General features: G+C 44.4%; 1 protein-coding gene across 2 annotated transcripts in view; it reads right to left on the bottom strand.

Moving 5' to 3' along the window:
- WIPF3 (WAS/WASL interacting protein family member 3) overlaps positions 1-24128 on the bottom strand; it is an 86285-nt gene extending 62157 nt beyond the window's left edge. Inside the window, exon 1 of one of the 2 annotated variants that reach the window (XM_083188959.1) lies at positions 23998-24128. The gene's annotated coding sequence lies outside the window, so the exon portion shown is untranslated. Of the gene's footprint in view, positions 1-9591; positions 9781-23997 lie in introns of those variants that run through there. The other variant, XM_083188958.1, reaches the window with a different exon arrangement.
- Positions 24129-24397: the final 269 nt, after the last annotated feature.

Raw genomic sequence — 24397 nt, 5'->3', positions numbered from 1 at the left:
AAATCACCACCAGTCTCCAGTGTACCTTCCGTCTGGCTGCAGCCTGTCAGTCTCCTGCGCACCCCCTACCTGGGTGCTACCCACTGCAGTCACCTGTGTATCCTGGTCTTGCTACGACTGGCTCTGATTCCTGTTCATCATCTGGTCCTTCATCATCTACCCCGTGGCTAACTTCTACACGTCAGTGTCCACCAGCCCCGGGCTCCTCCCCGGTCCTGTATGAGAAGGACTTATATCCGTCCCGCTATCCTGCAAACTACCCCGGTTCCTGGTCGTCTCCCGGGTCCACAGAATTCCCAGGTACTGACAACCATGTGAAACACGGCATTTGTGCAATCCTGAAATTCATTCTTAGAGAATGTAAAGTACAGCCCAAAAGACTTTTGCATTGTGACAACAAAGGTTTTTTCTTTTTGTTTTACAGCCTGTAAAAGTGCTCTCGTCAGAACATGGAAAATGAGGCAGGGGTCATTAACAATGCGTAGGAACGTGCATTGCTAATGGTATTCAGTGTACAAACTAAGTGCTATAGTAAACGATATGGCTCAAAAGGGCCCTTCTGAGCAATATATTTTACTATATCCCTTAAAGTGTATGGGGCTTTATCTTTTGAAACATAAATCACTGTTACAAACTGAGACGCACCTTGGCAATAGCCTTTCACTTGATTTGCTTATTCAAATGAATATATTAATGACTTATAGTTATTCAGATTCTCCAGTGTTACTGTCTGTGACTGCTACAGTATAGCAACCACAAACATGTGGTCAGTGTCAGCACCACGCATGGCATTGCCACATTATATATATATATATATATATATATATATATATATATATATATATATATATATATATATATATATATATAGCCACAAAGATGAGGACACTCACTGGTCTTTCTTGTATCACAGAATTTTAATCCATCTCATCACAATAGATAAAGTGCATGACAGTGGGCCTAGGGCCACTGTCATGCACTTTGCACTTTATCTGTTGTGATGAGATGGATTAAAATTCTGTGATACAAGAAAGACCAGTGAGTGTCCTCATCTTTGTTGCTATACTGGTGAACTGGACTTGTCTGGGACTCCTGAGCTGACACCCTGGCTGTTATCATGTGCTGGAGGAGAGTGTGATCCTTACCCCTGGATAGATATAGATATATATGGAACGCACTCCCTCGCTCCATTAGACTCTCCCCGACCTTGCAAAGCTTCAAACGGGCACTGAAAACTCACCTATTCATCAAAGCGTACCCTTCCACTGCATAAACCAGATGGTTCTCCGACCCCTTGCCTGTTTACATCCTGCTATCTAACCACCACCCACTTGCTTGCACCTCTTGTAATCTGTCAGTCTCCCCTTCCTACTAGATTGTAAGCTCCTCCGAGCAGGGCCCTCTTCCCTCCTGTTGTCAAAGCCCTCTTCTCTTCACATGTCACTCACAGCTCTTCTATACTCCAACACTCAGTGACCATCTTTGTCCGCATACACATCTCCATCATTGGCTTCTAGCCTCTAGTTGTATGTTGATTGAGTCCTCACTACTTTATATCCAAGCTGTAATGTGTATTGAACTGTGCGCTCTTTATTTGTACTGTATTCTTGTTATTTATTCAATGTTATGCCAAGCTTTGTCTCCCTGTATTGTTCCTTTTTACGGCGCTGCGAAACACTTGTGGCGCCTTATAAATAAAATTATAATAATAAAAAAAAAAAATATATATATATATATATATATATATACACACAGCATTGCGGTCCGGCACTCACTCCGTGTTGTCATCAGCCCCGGTGCCCGTCCTGAATGGATTTTAGCAAAAAGGAGACTGGCACTCGCAGGTCTTTGTAAAAAACTGTTCAAAGTGGAAAAGACAACCAACGTTTCGGGGCTGCGCCCCTTTGTCAAGGTGTATGTGAGAACCATAGGCGCAGCCCCGAAACGTTGGTTGTCTTTTCCACTTTGAATACAGTTTTTGACGGCGGCACTCGACAAAATAAAGGAACGTCCAAGCAGGTAAGTAGATCTACTTACCTGCTTGGACATTCCTTTATTTTGTCGAGTGCCGCCGTCTGGAGTGATGTGTGTACCCTGAGGGGGATTGGAAGGCACCGCGTCCATATTTCACGGGTCAAGGTTGTGCTGCTCTGTATATGTGTGTATATACACACGCATATCCATACATACATGTACACACACACATACTGTATATAAATGCATAGACATATACACACACATAGGCCCTTATTCTAATCTATGCGGTACGGCCCGCGTGCGGCCGTACCGCCGATGTTTTGACACTGCACATGCGCAGAGGTCAATCTGCGCATGTGCAGCCCCCTTCGCCGCAGACGGATTTCGTCCGCCGCAAAGGGGGCGTATAGGGGCGTGAGGGGCTTCATGCCCTCATTTCCCTATGTGTACGCCCCGCGTTTCATGGGCGTTCCCATGCAAACGCGGGGCGTATGCATGGTAATGAGGGCATGACGCAACTCATGGGGGCGGAAAGCTGACGTCGCCGGATGTCAGCTCTCAGCCCCCATACAAGCTACCACACGGACGATTGTCCGTGTGGTCTCAGCTTGCGGGAGCTGCTGGGGCGTGCGGACCTGCCTTCGATGGTCGACGACCATCGAATGCAGGGGGCAGCTCCCACCATGGTGGAGGCGTACGCCTCCACCATTTTTATGCGGATCGCCAGCCGTCCGTGTACGGACGGCCGTGGCGATCCGTCTCGTGGGCGGGGCTTGGTTTGTGCGGCCGGGGCACCGTGTGCGGCTCCGGCCGCACCAACCAGAATAAGGGCCATAGAGTGCTTTGTAAGCACAGAGGCGCCACAGTGATCAAGATGCCTGGTATCAGAAATGTTGTGGAAAGGTCCACAATGTGGTTTCAGCACATTGCTCAATGTAGATTTCAGTAGTTTATGTATTTGTTTCCATTAGTTTGTAATGTGGGAGGATAGATTAAAGACCTGCTCGTATTAATTCAGCAATACAATACCTCAAAACATAATAATGTTCCTAAATTAGAGAGCACTTACATCTCCCTGAATGCTCTTCCATATGGTTACAAAGAGCACTAAACTGATTCCCTACAGAGATTCTGAAGCAGCAGTGATTACCTACAGGGCAATTACAGTAACCACCAGTGGTGCATAGCGATGCTACTGCATGGAATTATGTATAGTCTGGCAGTCTTCTTGCTGTGCACATTGCTGTCGGGCATACAGTATAACATAGGAGCAGCACAAAGCATCCTAAATATTCCATAGCTGCATATATTCATGTGTTTTCGGGATAGGACTTTTTAAATGAGAACCAATGAAAAAAAGAACATTTGTGGGGACATTCGCAGATTTTTCCAGAACCAAATGACATTTCCTCCCTGCACAAGCGCTGGAAAATAAGTTCTAGGCTCTCAGAGGGCACTGATAATCAGGAATCATCCTAAACTTCATTGGGTCACTTTTTGCACCTCCTAGATGCACTTTATATTTTAGAAATCACATTATAACTGGCATAATAAAACCATTAAACACATAAAGGTAATGAATACAGTCACAAAGTGCCCTCATTTTTAAGGAGTAAACTTTGCAGTATTATAGAGAAAAACTGAATAATTCAAATGAATGGAGGATGCAGGAGTTTTATCAAAAACCCACAGCCCTCTTTCCACTCTGATAATTGGTTATCAGGCTTTCCAGACTTTGCTTCTATCCAATCCAGAGTCTCACTCCCTGACCATGGTTTTTATCAATATCTGTAGATTCTTCATTTCTATAATTCTCTGCCACAGATAACTGCACCCCTCTCTTGTTCTCCTTTAGAATCCCTATGCCGACACACTCACATAGCAAAAAAACTCATCTCCACTATTTATCAAATACTCTTATGCTGGGTACACACCAGGATGATAGGGCCCAAAATGAGCCAATTTAGATACAATCTCGACCGATCGGCCATGTTTTGGGCCATTTAGCTGCCCTTTTGATGCGATCCCGATCCGATGCGCGGCCCCGCGGGTTGTTAGGTCTTTTCGGAGATCCTACCTGCTGCAGGTAGGATCTCAGAAACGACCATTGTAGTGGGTGCGGGTCGCGATCGGATCGTGATCACATCGGGGGCTTTTTCTGTGCTGGTCAGCGGCTCCTTCAGCTCATGAGCGGGTCGTACGTTCCTGTGACGACCTGCTCACGAGCAGGATCGTCCTGTTGTGTACCCAGCATTATCCTACAAAGAGCCACTAAAGGAAACTCATCGAACTTGGGAGAGAGAGGTGGGCGGGAAGATGAAACTAGCAGTTACTGAATGCTCTATACCTGCTCTTGTTAAAGAAAATGCGTACAAAGTATATTTCCGATGATATATGGTCCCTACCAAGGATCTATCCTGCAACCTCTGACCGTTGTTGGAGAAATTGTAACCAAAAGGTGCATGTTTGCTGGTCCTCCCCACTTGTTCGTTCCTTCTGGCAAGAGGTCCACCACTTCATTAAATCAGTTACTGGTGTTCAAATGCCTGCCTCCCCATTCTAATCATTATTATTTAGGCATACACCTCGCATCGCACCCTCGACTCAAAAAATTAATCATATTTTGAGTGCAGCTAATGCCATATCGCTTCTCAATGGAACAAACCTCTACCACCCTCCCGAACGCCCACGACCAATGCTATCTGGTCTACTTACCAAACTGATAAAATGACTTCTCTGCATTATAACCCTTTCAAATGTATTAAGATCTGGTCACCATGGACTGATCACTTCCAACCTGAAGCTCTGTTCACTACCTTGTAGTCTTTATACATCCTACTTGTGGATATGGCAGACATTGACCGTTCTTTACACTCTAATGTCTAACTTCTTTTCCTCCTCGCTCTTTCCTTCTTAAGCTATTCTCCTTTTCATTCACTTTTTATACAAAAAATACTGACCAGAATGATTTTTGAATTGATTTATATACCAAGTTAATTATTCTTGAATATACTCCTGCCTTCATTATTAATTTAATCATGTTAAAATATGCACATATTTTATTTATCTTTCTTGTTACTGCTAAATGTTATTAAATTTTGCCTATTTTGATATGCAGTATAAAAAAAAATACAAAAAAATAAAAAGCTAGCCAATCAGTTCCTAAAGGGGCATACACACGGGGCTTTTTGTGCTGAGCGACGTGCTAAAGCACAAACGCTCAGCACATAGCGGGACACCTGCGATGATGTGTGCTGAGCGTGGCTTTGCCTATATTTTATAATAGGCCGCGATCTAGGGAAAGACAGTGCAAGCACTGGCTTACTCAGCCGGCGATACCGACACGTGGGACCGCGCATTGGCATCACTGCAGGGCATACCGTGCTCCTTTTCTGATTGATCTAGTCAGATCGCTTAGAAAAGGGGCTGAAATCGCCCCGTGTGTATGCCCCTAACTGTCATATTATAGGCGGTGTTTGAAAAACAGACAGACATGTAATGAAAGGCGCTATTATGCTGAGACTTTTAGCGGTAAATTTACAAAAGGTGAAAAATGGAGATGTTGCCAATAGCAACCAATGAGATTCTAGAGATCATTTCTATGTTGCATCCTATAAAATGACATACAGAATCATAATGGCTGCTATGGGCAACATATCCTATTTTACAACATTACTAATTAGAATTGTAATACATTTTGCCATACATTTTGCATATAAATAGCGGTTATTTGCATAAGCTTGGCCAAGGTTATGCAAAAACAAAACTGTATTTAATTGCAAAATGTATTGCAAAATGTATTGCAATTCTAATTAGCAATGTTTGTATAGTGTACCTGCATTCTTTCTCTGTTATACCCTGTTCTCACTGCTGCAAAAACCTGGGATTTTGCCAGGGCAAGCAGTAATTTCCTGTGTCGTGTCTCAGTGTGAATAGGTGCGAGTGAAATTCCCAGATGTAATGCCCCGGGAATTTCACACAGGTTTTTTGCAGGTACATGGCTATCTGAAAAGGCGCGACCCGGGTTTTTCACACAGGACGCGAAAAAAGCAAGCTGATTGGTGAATGAGATCAGGTGACGTGATGTCTATTTAATGCTGCAGAGAGGAGATAAGACATGGCGCACTGGAGGCATGAGAAGGTGCTGGAGCTGCTGGGTGTGAGAGGGTAGGAGGAAATAAAGAAGCAAGTGACTGGCATTGTCAAGGATTCAACAGTGTTCTACAACATATTAAAAATACTGTATGCCCGTCCAACAGGTTGTGAACAAACTTAAAGCACTTAGAAAATGACATCATCTTAGCCAGCCAATCAAAGCTGCTCTTTAAACAGCCAATAAAAGCTGTTGTTAGATTCCTCACACTCGTTGGCAGGGCAGACCAGGGAACTAGTGTAAACTGGGCAGGCCTGGGAATTCCCAAGGTCCAAGGTGCAGGAAGGGGGTCTGTGAGCTGAGATGATCTGTGCCCTGGCAAAAACCCGAGATCAAAAACCCAGGATTTTGCTGGGGCAGCAGTGAGAACATGGTATAAGAGGGATACTCAATCCAGGATTTCAGATCTGATACTCTGCATGCAGTATAAATCTAGTCATTGCCAGTGTTCTCTCACCAGAGGACACTGGCCATAACCGATCACTAAGCACACCTCTCTGTCAATCACCTTGCGAACAGCCAGCAATGGCTTAGTTCACAAGGGGACCCCGTGCATGGGTGATAAAATAGAGAGTGATAAACCACCAATCAGCTCTTACCTGGAATTTTTCTAACATAGCCTGTGACATGAGAGGTAGGAGCTGATTGGCTGGTGGTTTATCACTCTCCATTTTATCACTTTCCATGCTTAGTACATCTGGCCCACAGTTTTATCCCGCATAATGCTTTGATCTTTATCAATACCCACCTCCTCCAACAGGGCCTAAAGCTAGCCAACAAACACACTGTACAAATCCTCAATGTAGCCAGGTAGCTGGGAGTCAGACACTTGAAGCACCCAGATCCCTGACCCCACCTTGCAGCAATTTTATAGTAAGATTAGGAAAATTGCGACTCAAGAGAGAAAACTACTTTCCTAAAAAAAACAATACACATAATGATGAAGCTTATGGTATTTCTACAATGGGCCAGCATCCCACAGTGATACTTTCAGAACTATTCTTTTAGAGCAGGGGTCCTCAAACTATTTTGCTCTGGGACCCTATCAGACAATAAAAATAATGACAAATATCAGCAGACAGCACATGCATGGCAGCATTGTGAAGGCACAAAATAATGTGAGACTAAAATAACAGACAATTCAACAGATCTTTAAGACTCCTTGAATCACTGACTGAGATTAGAAAAGTCATCAGCCTGATGGTCAGTAACATGGGGTCGCAACCCCATGCTGAGAAGGTCAGGACCCACAGTTTGAGAACCGCTGTTTTAGGGGGAGTTGTACTAAATATTTGAGAGTGATACAGTGGAGAGAGACATGGGGCCAGATGTACTAAGCTTGAAAAGTGATAAAATGGAGAGTTATAAACAGTCAGCCAATCAGCTCCTATCTGTGATCTCACAGGCTGTGTTTAAAAACTGACAGGTAGTAGCTGATTGGCTGGTTGTTTATCACTTTTCAAGCTTAGTACACCTTGCCCAAAGTATTGGCCAATCTGCTCCTAAGGCCATGTTTGAAAATAAATTACAGTTAGGAGCTGAATGATTGGTACTTTAAGGCTGTGTACACACGGGGGCGATTTTGTCTAATTTTGCGGGCAATATGGTAGCTAAGCGACCATATTGCCCGTGATGGGAGTGTGCATCGGCGATTAGGGTGGCCAATCCCAGGATCGGCGGGATCCCGGGATTTGGCCCTAAAATGCCGGGGTTTCTAATCCCGGGATTTCAGGATTAGACTGCGTCTAATGCCGGGCAGCGTCTGAGCAAGTGCTCAGATGCTGCCCGGCTACTCCCGTCCCGGCATTGTGGCTCTGCGCAGCGTGACGAGGCCAGAGGTCACGCTGCGCAGGCCAAGCAGCTGCGCAGCCCAGTGCTGGGCGCACAGCACGATGATGTAATCGCTCGCCTGCCTGGCCCCCCGCACACCTCCCTGCCCGGCTCCTGGAGTGAAGTGGCCGCCTCCTGGCATCAGCAATGGATCGCCCACCCTCCCAGCTTCACCGACCACCCGCGCGGTCGCACCAAACCCCATATGTAAGTAAATATGCGGGGCCGGGGCGGGTTTTTTAATTATGGAAGCCGATCCCGGGAATACCGGGATTGGGCATTTTTCAATCCCGAATTCCGGGATTGAAAAAATGCTCCGGGATTGGCTTCCCTATCGGCAATATATCGCCGGGTGCGCACTCCTGTTTTCTCCCCCGTAGTGATTGCTGGTCGCAGGAACATGCTCCTGCTCCCCCGGCAGTTTCTTTTTCATCAGCGACCATTTCTGGTCGCTGATGCAAACGGGACACTGCTAGATATATCGCTCATCGCGAGCGATATATCGCTCGGCGATATATCCCCCCTTGTGTACGGGGCTTATCTCTATCGACTTTATCACTCTCCATGGCTTAGTACATATGCCCATCATCTCTTAAATTCCATACCAACCCTTAGATCATAACAATTGTGACAATAGCACACTATAATAGTTCCCAGCTACAATCTCCCCACACACAAAACACACACTTTCTCCCCTCCTCTGTACCTTATGTACCATGCACTGTACACATACAGTATGCTAACCAGGGATGTCTGGCAGCTATGATGCTTGTTTACACGCATTTTTGCACCAATCACAATTTATTTACCCAATTTGCATCTAATTGTCATGCGGTAGGTTTGCTTACTACCTGTTTATCAACTTTCATACACTGATTGTTTTCTTCTTGTCTGGCTACTGCTGCACTGATTTGCTTGAATATACAAAGTATTAAAAAAGTGCAGTACACAATTCTGCATTTTGCAGTAAGGTGCACTGAAATGTGTCTCCATAGTAAAAGTACATTGAGATAAAACACGAATGGTAAATACAGAACACACTGGGCAGTGCCATGTTACATCATCAGTGACCACCTGACAATCACAACCTGACAGGTATGCCATACAGGATACATCATTACAAGGAACTGAAACTAAGGAGATGATGGCAGCACTGGTCACAGACTGGGTGACAGACATTCCTATAAATATAACCACTGTGCATCATCCTATATAACCACTGGGCATAGCCTAGCATTATCAGCTAGAAGTGGACTCAGGCACACTGTAAACTAATAGTGACGGGACTGGGAGGTATATACATAGTCCATGCAGTACAAACTACTAGGAAGTGGTGCTTCCATATAATTACATAGAGGGTTACTGAAGTCATGCCTCTGCTGTCTGTGCCCTTACCCGCATGACGTGCTATCACACATAAGTGTAACTGTTATATGTCTGATTTACAATTATTACTAATATTTTAATATCATCATGAAATAATAATTTAGGCTTCTATTGCCCCCCTACCCTCCTCTGCAGCCCTGTAGTATAATCCCGTACAGTATTTGCACAGCGCCCTTTGCACCTGCTGTGCTGCCAGCGTCAGGGAACCCGTTGGACATGCGGCAGAGCCAGGCTGCGGTACTCACAGTGCGTCACTCGCTGCTGCCCTTGCTCTCAGTCTCCGATCCCCGCTGCCTCCCCTTGTGCACCGTGACCTGGCCGGGGACACTCAGGACAGTTTGTTTGCTTCTTGGGCGGTGCTGGGAATGAGTTGTAGGACCGGGGCGGGGGGTGCTGTGAGGGCCGATCTTTAGTTCCAGGGGTGGGGACTGTGACACCTGCTGTATGGCTGTGTTTATGGCAGGGCAGGCAGGCAGGCACTCCCAGCAGTAATACCAGTGACTTACACATACAGTATTACTTACATTACAGCTGCTGTACTGTGTGATCTGGGATGCTGTGTGTGTCTCTCCTTCACATACATAGCTATTCTTTGGACAAATATAAATCATAGCAATGGACTCTGCTGATTGATTTGTAGAAGAAAAAATACTGATACAGTAGTAATTTATTATATAACCAAAATGGGAACTTATGAGTTATCTGGGCGCCCGATTTTTTGATTGTATGCCTTAAGTTAAAACATACAATCAGATGCGATGCGATGCGATATCGCATCGCATCGCATGCGACCATCGGATGCGATGACCCGATTTTTCCATAGGAATCAATGTTAAAATGGACAGAGTCCATTTTAACATGGAATTCAATGGGAAAAAGGGGTCCTCTTCATACCCCTACTATCCAAGTGGGCATGGAGTTGGATATAAACCTGTGGCGAGCGTAGCGAGCCACCGAGCCCGAAGCGTGGCGAGCAAAGCGAGCCCCGCGAGGGGACGGTATTCTATGTCCCCTCGCGGGGCTCGCTACGCTCGCCACGCTTCGGGCTCGGTGGCTCGCTACGCTCGCCACAGGTTTATATCCAACTCCATGCCCACTTGGATAGTAGGGGTATGAAAAGGACCCCTTTTTCCCATTGAATTCCATGTTAAAATGGATTCTGTCCATTTTAACATTGATTCCTATGGAAAAATCGGGTCATCGCATCGCATCCGATGGTCGCATGCGATGCGATGTGCCCGATCCGACCCGATTTAGAAATCGGGCGCCCGGATAACTCATAAGTACCCCAAAATGCAAGGTAATGAATACGTTAGGAGTGTATCACAACTACTAAAGCTGATCCAGCCAGAATAATTCATCGCTTATTCACATTTTTTATAACTTTCTTTGTATGTTTTTTATCCATGTGTTTTTCACACCTTTTCATTCTTGTAATGATAGCTGCTTTCAAACACCTGACACCCTGTAGCCGGGTATGGTATGGGGTTCCGACAGTCGGGATCCCGACAGTCATTAGCCTGACGTCGGGATCCCGACTGCCCGGACTCAGACAGCATGGCGAGCGCAACAAAAAAAGCCCCTTGCGGGCACGGTGGCTCGCGGACCCCCACGAGGGAAAATAGCGGGTGGCCGTCGGGCACCCGGCTGTCGGCGTTTTGACAGTCGGGATCCCGACGTCGGGTAAATTACTGTCGGGATCCCGTCCGGCACCCCTGTAGCCCTTTACTGCTATGTTTTATTTGCGTGATGCCCTTTTTTTGGGGGTTGGCTGGACGACAGGTTTGGGGGTGTCTGGCACCCCAGATGTGAACCGCAGAGTGTCAGGGACTTGCCTGACAGACATGACTTTGACAATGGTGGGCAATTGGTCATATGTATGCTAAGAACCTCCTATGTGATACTTGTAATTTATCTTGGGAGAGATGTAACAAGTAGTAAAAGGCGGGCAAACCTTCACATATGCCATTTTCAGGGGGTTGGTCACTCTCTGCATAAGCACTACTAGCCCAGAATGCGATAGATTGCGGTGGCTTTGATGCGGTGGGCAATGTCATCGCAATTCCCTGCTGTAAGGGATCCAACCAATTCTGTGGGGCTGGGAGGAGTGCTATGAGGGGGGTATTGAAAGGGCTGGGGAGAGTGTGATAATTGACAGTGGGGAGCTCTTTTAGATGGACACAGAAAGTGCTGAAAGATGCTGTGAGGTGGGCATAGAAGGAGAGGAAATAATTGGGAGGTTGACAGTGAAAATAATTTTCTGTGGTGGATTAATTAAGGGGGGGGGGGATCAGTGTGTATTGTAGGACATAGCATGTGAGCTGGGATGGGGGTCAATGAAAGGAGTATGAGTGCTGTCAGGGGGGTCAGTAAGTGCACTGAAGTGGGTAGTGAGAACTGTTAGGGGGCAATCCGGAGTCAGTGTGTGCTGAAGGGGCAGTGAGTGAGAAGCAGAAGTGCCAGGGTTAGGAGTCGGGTTAGAATCCAGCCAGTAAAGTGCTGCCAGCCTGCCCAATCATCTGCCCCTACACGGTTCAGACCTGTTATTTGTGCAGTGTGAACGAGTCTGAACCGGTATATTGGATCCCACACTGGTGTGTCCCCCCCCATGCCAGTGCTCCCCCCCTCCCCTGGTACTAAGCAGCACATCCCCCACTCCCCCTCCTCCACTGGTACTAAGCTGTGAATCCCTCGCTCCACCTCCCCTGGTACTAAGCTGTGCACCCTCACCTGGTACTTGGCAGCGTGCGGGGATCCGGCAGCGGGGTCTGTGCTGGGGCGGCAGCGGGGTCCGTTAGGCGAATGGGCAGTGTGCGGCGGGGTGCAAGAAGTGAATTTATCAAAGTAAACAGAAAACCGGGCGCTAGGTATGGGGTGCTTTCAATAAGGTTGGAATAAGCTGCTGCCAATGAGTGGTTATAGTGGGCCACTAAAATATACTAGACAAGACAACAGAAATTAGGCACTGCTATATATAGAGGATTTATATGAGGGATTGCCGGTTAATAATTCATTTTTTAATAACACAGTATTAAAACAATAGACATGTCATAAAAATACAAATATTAAAAATAATAATTAATACCCTTTTCCGATCATTAGGGGGATTTGTATAGGATGGTCAGTCCTCCTTTTGAATATGCAAGTTAAAGCAGTTTATGGCAGTTGTTTGGCAAATAAAAGTCTCACCACTTTGATTATGGGGTTACTTCCAAGTTTCGGTCCGTGGTCCTCGGTATTCCACGGAGAAATAGATATTTTATACAGAGCCGCTGGAGGAATTTATGGGACCCTGTGGAGCTTCCCAATAGGTGGTATCCTTTAGCAGGATAAGACGTTATTGCTGGTTGCCAGTGTAGTTGCCAATTGTTGTTTTTTTTCCATAAAGGAGGGCGCCAAGATGGAATGAGTGGCAGAGTTCCTTTGGTGCCAGAAAAGGGTATAGAGTCCGACGCGTTTCGCTGAAAATATCAGGTTTTTCAAGGTGGTATATTACTGGTGAATTACCGTTTTTGTTCCTTTCACAACAGATTCAATGTGAAAGGTACAAAAACGGTAATTAACCAGGAATATAACGTTTACAACATGCAACGTGAATGGGGTAAAACCTGCTCTGACCCGGTTAAAGAAACATTTAAAAAATCAGGTCAAAGCAGGTTTTGCAGTGTGAAAGCAGTATAAGTATTGTATGATGGATAAGTACCTGCCTGTATTTCTCAGTATTGAGGACACTATTAATCCTGACCAAATACCCAATTCCTGAACCATCACCCTTTTACCTGGTTATTCATCCAGTTTACCATGCTTAAGCTACAGGCAGGGGCGGATTGGGAAATAAAACCAGCCCGGGATATATCTTGAAGCTGGGGGAGGGGGGGGGGGTGTCTCTCAAAAGAAAGACTCTTACAGCAGAATGTGCACGTTTTACAACGTTTCAGTTATATTAACTGTTGTCAAGTACAATGCATAATACATAATGACATACCTTTATACCCTAACACCCATGTGCCATGTCCACGGCCGTCCCACCAGCATGTGGGGACGACTGCATATGACGTAAATGAACAGCGGCAACTGCATGACGCTAAACATGTATCTATAGCAACCTCATATACAGCACATACAGCGGCCGCTCTAGTCACAAAGTAACAACAAAAATTAGCTACTAACATATTGCTACAACCAGCCACTGTGGCAGCGCATGCTAACTGCATACCCTGCCGTAAGAAGACAGCCGTCCCAAGGAGAATATTGTATAGCGATATCACTGACTATAACGAAATATATGACATGCTTACAAAAGATACTTTTCTATACAACCACAGTTACATAATGACTAGATACAGTAAATGTGCTAATATAGCTATATACCGTCATTCTTAAAACAATAGACCGTCAATTTAGGAAAAACAAGAGAAAGACACCTTTTCGTTAAGACCGTGTGGAGACAAGGTTCCCAGATGGTATATCACTGTACCTCACGTCTGAGTAATTTTTTTGATCTATTACCTCCCCTAATAGAGGGGGGTATGTGGCCTATCATTCTATAGCGGATGGTATTCAACGCATGGCCCATTTCTACAAAATGCCGGGCTACCGGCTGCTCGCTGTGGCCTGATTGTATGGCAGTCCGAATGCTAGAACGGTGGGCAGCCAGTCTTTCCTTGAATTTACAACGGTTTTACTGATATAAGATTTGCCACATGGGCGTATTAACGATAGACCACAAAAGTGGAATTGCAAGTAAGTTGATGTTGTATCCCTATCTTTTTGCCTGTCAAAGTATGGCTAAAATGACTGCCCGTAAGCATAAATTGGCAGGTGACACAACTACATTTTAAACAACCCAAATTTTTAATCTGGGACATAAAATTCTTGGTACTAGGTTCCGATAATGCTGGATACTGGGAAACATCGATTTTGACAAGCCAGTCACGTAAAATCTTTCCCCTGCGATACCAGGGCATTAACTGTGTCTCATATAGTGGTAACTGGGGGTCATTTTAAACAATTGGACAATATTTTTTAGTTATAAAGTTTATCTTGGGAGATTTTATATTATATTGGCTTACCCAAGGGATTTTTATAGGAGAGTTAGCAGTCGTTTTTTTACATAACGACATCGATCTGTCTAAAGCTAACACCTTTTTTTGGTAGCGATTAATTGTGGACGTGAGTAAGCCCGAAAAAATATTCAATGAATTGATCCATGCGGGTGCCAGCCATCACTTGTTGATACGTCTGATACATATCATTTGGGAGTACGGGAGCCCATGTACCAAACTTTTTGGATGGCATCTTGAAGCTGTCAATAGCATATTTCTATCAGTAGGCTTTGAATATACTGACATGCTGATGCTTCCGTTCTCTAGAGAAACCTTAACATCCAAAAAGTTGATACTAGTCTGGCTTAGACCGTAAGTAAATTTAATTGGTCCCACTGTACTATTGTGTTCTTCTAAAAGATGAATTAGTATTTGCTCTGGCCCCTTCCATAATATACATAAATCATCGATGTATTGACCGAATAACAAAATATTTTTGGCAATAATAGTAGAACTGAAAAACAATGATTCCTCTACAGCGAACATTACGATGTTGGCATACGCAGGGGCGGGACTAGAGCCCATTGCACACCCCTGGACTTGTAAATAAAATTGTTTACCGTAAATTTAAAAAATTATTGGTAAGAATAAGTTCCAACAATTGTAAAATGATTGCGGCGTTCCCTGTTTCAACCAGTAGCAGTGTTTCTTGACTCTGTTTTACAGCCGTTAATTGAGAAGCAAGTTCTTGTTAGACACTACTTACTTTTTGAACAAATTGGCCCAAGTACCGACTTTACCAGAGGGGGTGTGGCTTGCTGGAATAGATGTGGTAATCTATATACTTCTATCCCACATCCCTTTGGTTTAGCAGCAGTTCAGAGATTTTTATCATCTAAGAGTACTTTTTCATCTGCAGTGATTTGAAGCCTACTGATAGAAATATGCTATTGACAGCTTCAAGTTGCCATCCAAAAAGTTTGGTACGTGGGCTCCCGTATTCCCAAATGATACAGATCAGATGTATCAACAATGATATCGTGATGGCTGGCTCCCAGATCGATCAACTCATTGAATTTTTTTTCCTACAGGGTTACTCACGTCCACAATAAATAGCTACCAAAGAAAAGGTGTTAGCTTTATGCCCCTTTCCCACTGCAGCCTTAAAACGGTATTTTGCCGATTTTTGAGGGCAAAATACCGTTTAAGGCTGCAGTGGGAAAGCGCCAGAGTTGAAATACCGTTTAAAGTTAAACGGTATTTCAACCCGTTTTCAGAGCAGGGTTTTGCACGGTAATCTACCGTTTAAGATGCAATGGGAATGCATCTTTAAACGGTAGAGATGATTGCTGATTTTTTTCAGCAATCATCTCCGTGTGTGTACGCTGCCGGGCTGAAAGATTAACCACTTTCAGCCCGGCGGTACGCCCCGCTGCCCCCCCCCCCGCCCCCCCCTCCCCTCTCCTGTCATACTCACTTGTCCACGGCGCGCTGCCCCGCTGTGTCCGGCTGGCTGCTGCTGCGGCTGGATGCCGTTAGCGACGCTGGCCGGGTCCAGCCACATGCCCCGCCTCCCTCCGTCCTGCTCCACACGGAGCAACACTGGCCACCAATGTCTGATTTTGTAAGCCAGTAATATATAGATTGCTGGCACATGCCAGCAATCTATATATTTCTGGAACCACTGGGCACCAATGAAAATCCTAAGCCAGTAATATATAGATTGCTGGCACATGCCAGCAATCTATATATTTCTGGATCCACTGGGCACCAATGAAAATCCTAAGCCAGTAATATATAGATTGCTGGCACATGCCAGCAATCTATATATTTCTGGATCCACTGGGCACCAATGAGAATCGTAAGCCAGTAATATATAGATTGCTGGCACATGCCAGCAATCTATATATTTCTGGAACCACTGGGCAGTGGGCACCAATGAGAATCATAAGCCAGAAATATATAGATTGCTGGCACATGCCAGCAATCTATTTAGCACCACTGGGCACCAATGATGCTATGGGAATGCATCCTTACTGTTAACAGGCAACAATTCCACTGATTGGTTGTTGCCTGTGTAGTGTCATTTGTGCTGTAAAAACGTTTTGAAGAGCTAAAACGTTTTACCTGCAATGGGAATGGTACTTAAATGGCATTTGAAACTGTAATCTGCTGCAGTGGGAATGCTAAATACCATTTAAGATTACCTGTAAACTTCAACGGGTCTGCAGTGGGAAAGCAGCATTAGACAGATCGATGTTGTTATGTCAAAAAACAGACTAAAAAAATCCCTTGGGTAAGCCAATATAATCTAAAATCTCAGAAGATAAACTTTTTTTTTTTTTCCCAATAACTTTAATTGGTCAGAAACATTCAAACATTTCTTAAATAGTTTATACAAAAGAAAAAAGTTTGGTACCGTGTTAGCCAGTTGATAAGAAAAGTTTTATTGTTCCTCAGTGAGAAAAACAAAATAGCAATCTAGCAAATATGATACCTTTTAATGGCTAACAAAAATAAATGTTGTTAAAATGCAAGCTTTCGAGACTTCTTAGGTCTCTTCCTCAGGCATGGTATAACAAGGTGTGTGAAGAACCACATATATATACACAGCAGAGTAGGAACAAGATGTGATAGATGGACATTCTTAAGATCAAAACAAAACAAAATAACAGAATGAGCTTGTAAATTGAGTCCTTAATTGGTTTGTAGATAAGTAGTGTGAAAGTTTTATTGTCTCTAAGTTGATGACAGACCAGAGTTAGAGCTCCGATGCCCTCACTCTCTCTGGGCCAGTGTCCTCAGATGTTGTAGTGGGCCATAAATCCCTCGGATAGATTCAGTCCTGTGTTAAGGGTGTCAAACGTTGTCATTAATTTGTATTCCCAGACCCTCCTGTCTCTTTGTGATTTGAAATTTCCTTTTAGTATAATCACTTTCATATGATCCTGATTGTGTCCTGGGCTGCAGAAATGTTTGGCCACAGGAAAGTGTGTCTTTTTTTCCTTTATTGTGTGGCGATGGGACCTCATCCTTGCCTTAACTTTTTGTCCTGTTTCTCCAACATACAGACCCCCAATAGGACATTTGGTGCACAGAATCAGGTACACTACATTGGTAGTAGAACATGTGAATGTCCCTGGGATCTTATAGTCCTGTTGTGTGTTGGGGATCCGTACACTGTCTGTAGTGAGGATATGGGCACAGGTTTTGCAGCTCCTTACATTGCAGGGATAGGTTCCTCTTTGTGTAATGGATGGCAGTGAACTTCGGATTATAATATTTTTCAGGTTTGCAGGTTGTCGGTAACATAGTAGTGGAGGGTCTGGGAATATTGTTTTCAGGCGGTCATCTTTGTGTATGATGTAATGTAGTTTTTTTGCAGTTTTTCTTAGCACCTCAAGCTGTGGGTTGTAGGTGACTACCAGAGGTACACGGTTGTTTCTTTCTCTTTCTTTATATTGGAGAAGTTGATTTCTGGGTATCCTGATGGCTCTGATAATCTGATCGTTGATTGATGTGGGATGATATCCCTGATTTAAAAAGGTCCCTTTAAGTTGTTTTAAGTGGACATCTCTATCTGCTGGGCTGGAGCAGATGCGATGATATCTGATGGCCTGGCTGTAGACAATGGATTTTTTGATGTGTTTCGGGTGGAAGCTGTCCCATCTGAGGTATGAAGGCCGATCCACGGGTTTTCGGTATAGGGTTGTCTGTATTGCGTTGTTTTGAATTGTTATAGTGGTGTCAAGGAAGTTTATCTCGGTATATGAGTAATTCATTGTCAGGTTTACCTGACAATGAATTACTCATATACCGAGATAAACTTCCTTGACACCACTATAACAATTCAAAACAACGCAATACAGACAACCCTATACCGAAAACCCGTGGATCGGCCTTCATACCTCAGATGGGACAGCTTCCACCCGAAACACATCAAAAAATCCATTGTCTACAGCCAGGCCATCAGATATCATCGCATCTGCTCCAGCCCAGCAGATAGAGATGTCCACTTAAAACAACTTAAAGGGACCTTTTTAAATCAGGGATATCATCCCACATCAATCAACGATCAGATTATCAGAGCCATCAGGATACCCAGAAATCAACTTCTCCAATATAAAGAAAGAGAAAGAAACAACCGTGTACCTCTGGTAGTCACCTACAACCCACAGCTTGAGGTGCTAAGAAAAACTGCAAAAAAACTACATTACATCATACACAAAGATGACCGCCTGAAAACAATATTCCCAGACCCTCCACTACTATGTTACCGACAACCTGCAAACCTGAAAAATATTATAATCCGAAGTTCACTGCCATCCATTACACAAAGAGGAACCTATCCCTGCAATGTAAGGAGCTGCAAAACCTGTGCCCATATCCTCACTACAGACAGTGTACGGATCCCCAACACACAACAGGACTATAAGATCCCAGGGACATTCACATGTTCTACTACCAATGTAGTGTACCTGATTCTGTGCACCAAATGTCCTATTGGGGGTCTGTATGTTGGAGAAACAGGACAAAAAGTTAAGGCAAGGATGAGGTCCCATCGCCACACAATAAAGGAAAAAAAGACACACTTTCCTGTGGCCAAACATTTCTGCAGCCCAGGACACAATCAGGATCATATGAAAGTGATTATACTAAAAGGAAATTTCAAATCACAAAGAGACAGGAGGGTCTGGGAATACAAATTAATGACAACGTTTGACACCCTTAACACAGGACTGAATCTATCCGAGGGATTTATGGCCCACTACAACATCTGAGGACACTGGCCCAGAGAGAGTGAGGGCATCGGAGCTCTAACTCTGGTCTGTCATCAACTTAGAGACAATAAAACTTTCACACTACTTATCTACAAACCAATTAAGGACTCAATTTACAAGCTCATTCTGTTATTTTGTTTTGTTTTGATCTTAAGAATGTCCATCTATCACATCTTGTTCCTACTCTGCTGTGTATATATATGTGGTTCTTCACACACCTTGTTATACCATGCCTGAGGAAGAGACCTAAGAAGTCTCGAAAGCTTGCATTTTAACAACATTTATTTTTGTTAGCCATTAAAAGGTATCATATTTGCTAGATTGCTATTTTGTTTTTCTCACTGAGGAACAATAAAACTTTTCTTAAATAGTTTATATTTTATCCAGTATCACATTCTCATTGGATTATTAGAGAAACTTCTCTACACAAGACAGAGACATTTCATAATACTGAAAAACCATCATCGATACCATGCAGCAGACTGCAGGAAAACAAAGTTGCACAATTGTTCATAGAGTACAGTAGACAAACAATACAGAATCTGAGCTCTTTAACTGAACAATAACTTATAACAGATTAATATATTCTTTTAATACCACACAAAACAAAAACATGATGCATAAATATTTCCTTATTAAACAAGTTACAAAAATACTGGTACTATTATTCTGTTTCCCCATAAGGTTGCATTATTTGGCAAGAACAGACTCTCCAATGAAAACGTAGGAACAGAATAGGTAACATTTCTGTTCATAGACTTGCAAACTGCATTTGAGGTGGTGGAATGAGCAGCACATTAGAAGCTGGGGAAAAAAAACCAACAGGTCTCAAGACAGACCTGCTGAATCTGGTACACAATAGATTAAACACACCGCAACAGTAAATTCATGCCAGAAAAAAAAAAAACATTAGGATGCATTAAGGATGAAGATCCTTGTACTACAGAATCAGAACATGGCTGGGCCATGTTGTGTTCGAACAGTTTCAGAAGAAGTCACATGATTATGTTGCGTCATTTAGACCTAGTTACCATGTTACCCATATAGGATCTTGTTCTTTCCACAGAAAGGGCCATTTTATTAGTCCTTTATAGCTGAAGGAATTGGCATGACCACTCCATGTTTACGTATCGGTCAAAACACAGAGGCATTATGTGATACGAACACTTGCTCATATGTCTGGTGCACCACTTCATGGAGAAACCAAAAGGAGCAGGGAAAAAAAAAAAAGCAGCAAAAAACACAAAAACCTAAAGAGCCTTTAGCAGAATTGGCGAGAATTCCATTCTTGCTGGGTGGCTTCAAATGGTGGATACCAGCGCATCTGTGCATGGAGTGCTGCAGCTGCTGCAGCAGCAGCAGCAGCAGCAGCAGCTGGGTATGCAAATGCAGCATGAGGGATTGCTGGTGCCAGCTCTGTAGTGTACAGTGGATAGGGAGACCAGGCTTCTGGTGAGGCTGGGATTAGTGCAATGAAATGTGCTCCAAGTGCAGGATGGAGGTTTGTGGGGTTAGGTGTAGCCATTCATTTGTTATTTGCCATCTGAAGAAGGAACTGAAGAAGTAAGCATGATGTGTCTTTCATCTGATGCACTAAACATTTTTTGGTGCTGTGTCTACTTGTCCTCAATGATGCCTATTTCTTTATGGTTCTTTAAAAGAGCTTGAACAGCACATCTTGAAATCTTTGCCTAGGGGAGACCTTGCTGATGCAGTATAACTACCATTTGTCTTGTGGCTGTGCTCAGTCTTGCCATGTTGTATGACCTGAGATGACACGGTCTTCTACACCCTTACCTTTGTAGCAGAGGTTGACTATTCCCCACCCATATGGAAGCCTACTACACAGCTTTGGTTAGTGTTAGTTTCTGGGGGCCAAGATCAGGAATGCATCACATACCAGAAGGGCCGCGGGGGTTGTGTGACGTCAAAATCAGCCACTGCGCCCTAGAACATGGCCAGCCTGCACTTGACTTTGCAGCTAGGCCCTTTAGCGATGTGCCTGCAAATATTGAGTACACACATGGGGTAGAACCTGTCGTGCGGATCGGCCTTACCCTGTTCTGCCCCCCCCCCCCGCCTAAAGATTGCAGTTGTAGTTTTGCGAATCCTCGTTAAACTACAACTGGGTCTTAATCAGGTCCTAAGACTGAAATCAATGTACTTTTTAGACCCTATTGTTTCTTCCTTAAATGGCTTATTTGTGCTTTTTATTATTTTTAATCACAAGATGACCCACCCAGCACTCCCAGCGCTTTGGGAGCTGCTGTCATGCCCCATGTCCCAAGAAAAAAAAAAAGGACTGTACTGCTAAAATCTGGACAGTTGAGCAGTATGTTTTAAGGATATCTGTGGTGGTTGAATCAACTTGATTGATGTACTAATTAATCTGCAGACCAGTTGGGGGTACTTGAAAATAATATTGGTAATGGCGGACAATGAAAAGGTCTTTTGATGGCTGAAGAAGACCCGTTGCCATGGAGACAAACCATGTTGCCTGAACAGCAATCCACTGGGAGCTTCCCATGCTGCCCTCAGACATCAGCAGTCATCTGCCCAGCACTGACAAAGGTGGAGGAAGCAGCGGCATTAATCCTACCGGTGTTAGGGGGAATCCTGGAGATAATACACAGACACGGAAGGGCATGATTCCTTGCTGTATACTACTCCTCCGCTCCACAAAAAGACAAAGTTGGGCTCGTCGCACTAGGTACTGATAATGTAAATATCGGAAGAGGCCCCCAGTATTTATTACACTTAAATCAGTGATATTGGCGGGGTGTGCTACCTTTTGACAAGAAATTTGAATATATCAAGGGGAGAAGGAAAGACTAGGCTTGCCGTTATTGTGGTGCACCGTAAGGAGGTATTTTATATAAAATATAACTTTTATTCAATTATTCACTTAAAAAGCGACATATAAAACCAAAGACATACAAAATGGACAATTAACACAAAAGTTTTAAAATTGAGGAAAAGATTCCTCACGTAGTGAGACCCCAATGTCACAGTATCCTGTGGTTTTTGTTTGTCACAGCAGTGCGTCTTACTATATAGGGAGTAGTCTGCAGACCTGAACAGATCAGTGAATTCTACCCATGTGGTAGTGTTATATCTGAGTAGCCTTTAAGTTACAATGATGAGTACTAATCCTCTAATTGCTAGGGTACTCCAACACTAGTTGTTTTAAATATGGTTATAGTGGGGAGATATAGTGATCTGTTAGGTCTAGTTCTGCTGAGTTTTTAGAGGCAGTATTACATGTGTGCTAGATGGCAGTATAACTGTCTGGAGGGTAATCAGCTGGTGTGGTGAATATATCACCTTTTCAATTCCCAGGTGCTACCCAGCTGACCTTCCAACTGACTGAGTTATAGATAAATCAAGAGATCCAAATTTGTAGCATATTCATGGTGCACATAGAATGAATTGGCATCAGAGGGGTTAAATGCTAATGGTCTCTCTGTTTGGGTAATAGGTAGTTTTAGGTGATATAACTGTCTGGAGGGTAATCAGCTGGTGTGGTGAATATATCACCTTATCAATTCATAGGTGCCACCCAGCTGACCTTCTAACAGACTGAGTTATAGATAAATCAGAGATCCCAATTTTATAGCATATTCATGATGCACATAGAATGAATTAGCATCACCGGGGTTAAATGCTTGCGGTCTCTCTATATAAGTGAACACTTGTAATACCCTAAACAATACTAGAATACTAGCCCTGTCACCCCCGACAGATTCGGATTACAGCGCACCCTTGATGCTGACAGATGTCCTGGCACCAGCGGGGTAACGCCTTCGGTCTGACGGCGGGTGTAACTGTCCCTAATCTGCAGAACTAGGTAAGTATTCACCATTTGTATCTGGACATAGGGGGAATGGGGGAGGGGAGGCACAGTTTGACAATGAACCATGTGCCTTCACCACCCACTGGACAGTGCCGGAGGGCTGCGCACACTGTTGTGACAAAACAATGTTCAATGACAAATCATAAAGGAGGACAATGGGGTGCAGTCACTAGGTGGACACGGTCAACGCGCGTGTCGCTGCTCGCTTCATCAGGACCTGTTGTGGACCCGTGCCCCATCTCCCCACTTGCTTCCATACAGTTAATGGTGGTCAGCACTCTGAATGGTGGATAGCTCCAGCCATCCACCAATCAGCATGTTGATACCATTCACTGTCTGGCTGCAGGCTGGGAGGCAGCTAGAGATGCTGGACAGATGGGCAGCACCAGCAGGGTCGCCGAGAAGTATGCCGGGCCCCGAAAAAAAAAAAAAAGGCGTGGTCACCTCCCGCGATTAGGTCACACCCCCCCAAGATGTTTAGAGGGGGTTAAAAAACTCTCTCAAGTCAAGGGGGGGGGGGGGGGGTTATTGCCCCCCCCCCCCTCAGCAGCAGCACACACCTACAGCATGTGCTGTGCTGACAGTTATGCTGTCAGTGAGACGCTCTCGCAGAGCCTGCTATCAGCACAGTAAATGGAGTGGGGGGGGGGGGGGGGGGGGGGCGATGGACCAGGGTCCCCGCCAGGCCCCTACAGCCAGCCCGGGCCCAGGTAATAAGAAGTACCTGCTCCCCCCAAAGTGGTTCACGCGGCAGACGGCAATGATTTGGGAGCGCGCATCAACGCTCATCGTCCAGCCACACACACTAGTCTATTTTGAGCTCAAAGTAGCACAAAACGGGAAAACTGAGCTACAGTACCTTGAGCTCAAATTCGCCTAGCCTGTGTGCACCTGTATGGTTTGGGGTTTCTCAGTCTTTAGGGCAGGCAGTTTGCAAATGTTATCTCTAATGAAAAAACATGAATTCTTTACCTGTTCCCGAGGAGCAATAGGTGTTCGGAAGCAAGGGGTTAACATGCAAACAATGTCCTCAAGGCATCCCAACAGTCCAGGTTTTAGGGAAGTGCTTGTGCAACGATGGTATAACACAATCACAAACGGAGGTCGTCACTAAAAAAATCAAAAACAAATTCTCTTTATCTTTAGAGGTTTTGCGCCCTCTGCTGGTAAACAAGAAGAATTAAAAGTGATATGAGAAAAGCTTACTTGTGAAATATACTGTGGGAAACAGCTTTATCTTTTACTTTCAGCTGACTATATAAATATAGGTCAATGGCGGTTTTTACCTATGGGCTGCAGGGCTGCAGCCCTCCCAGGTAAAATCCGCCACTGTAGTTAAGTCAGATGCAGTCTGTGAGACTGCACTGGCTTC

This window comes from Crinia signifera, chromosome 5 (assembly GCF_055691185.1).
Source record: "Crinia signifera chromosome 5, ASM5569118v1, whole genome shotgun sequence".
In the NCBI taxonomy this organism is placed as follows: domain Eukaryota; kingdom Metazoa; phylum Chordata; class Amphibia; order Anura; family Myobatrachidae; genus Crinia; species Crinia signifera.
The sequence above is the reverse complement of the archived record's forward strand: the minus strand, read 5'-3'. Positions and strand labels throughout refer to the sequence as shown.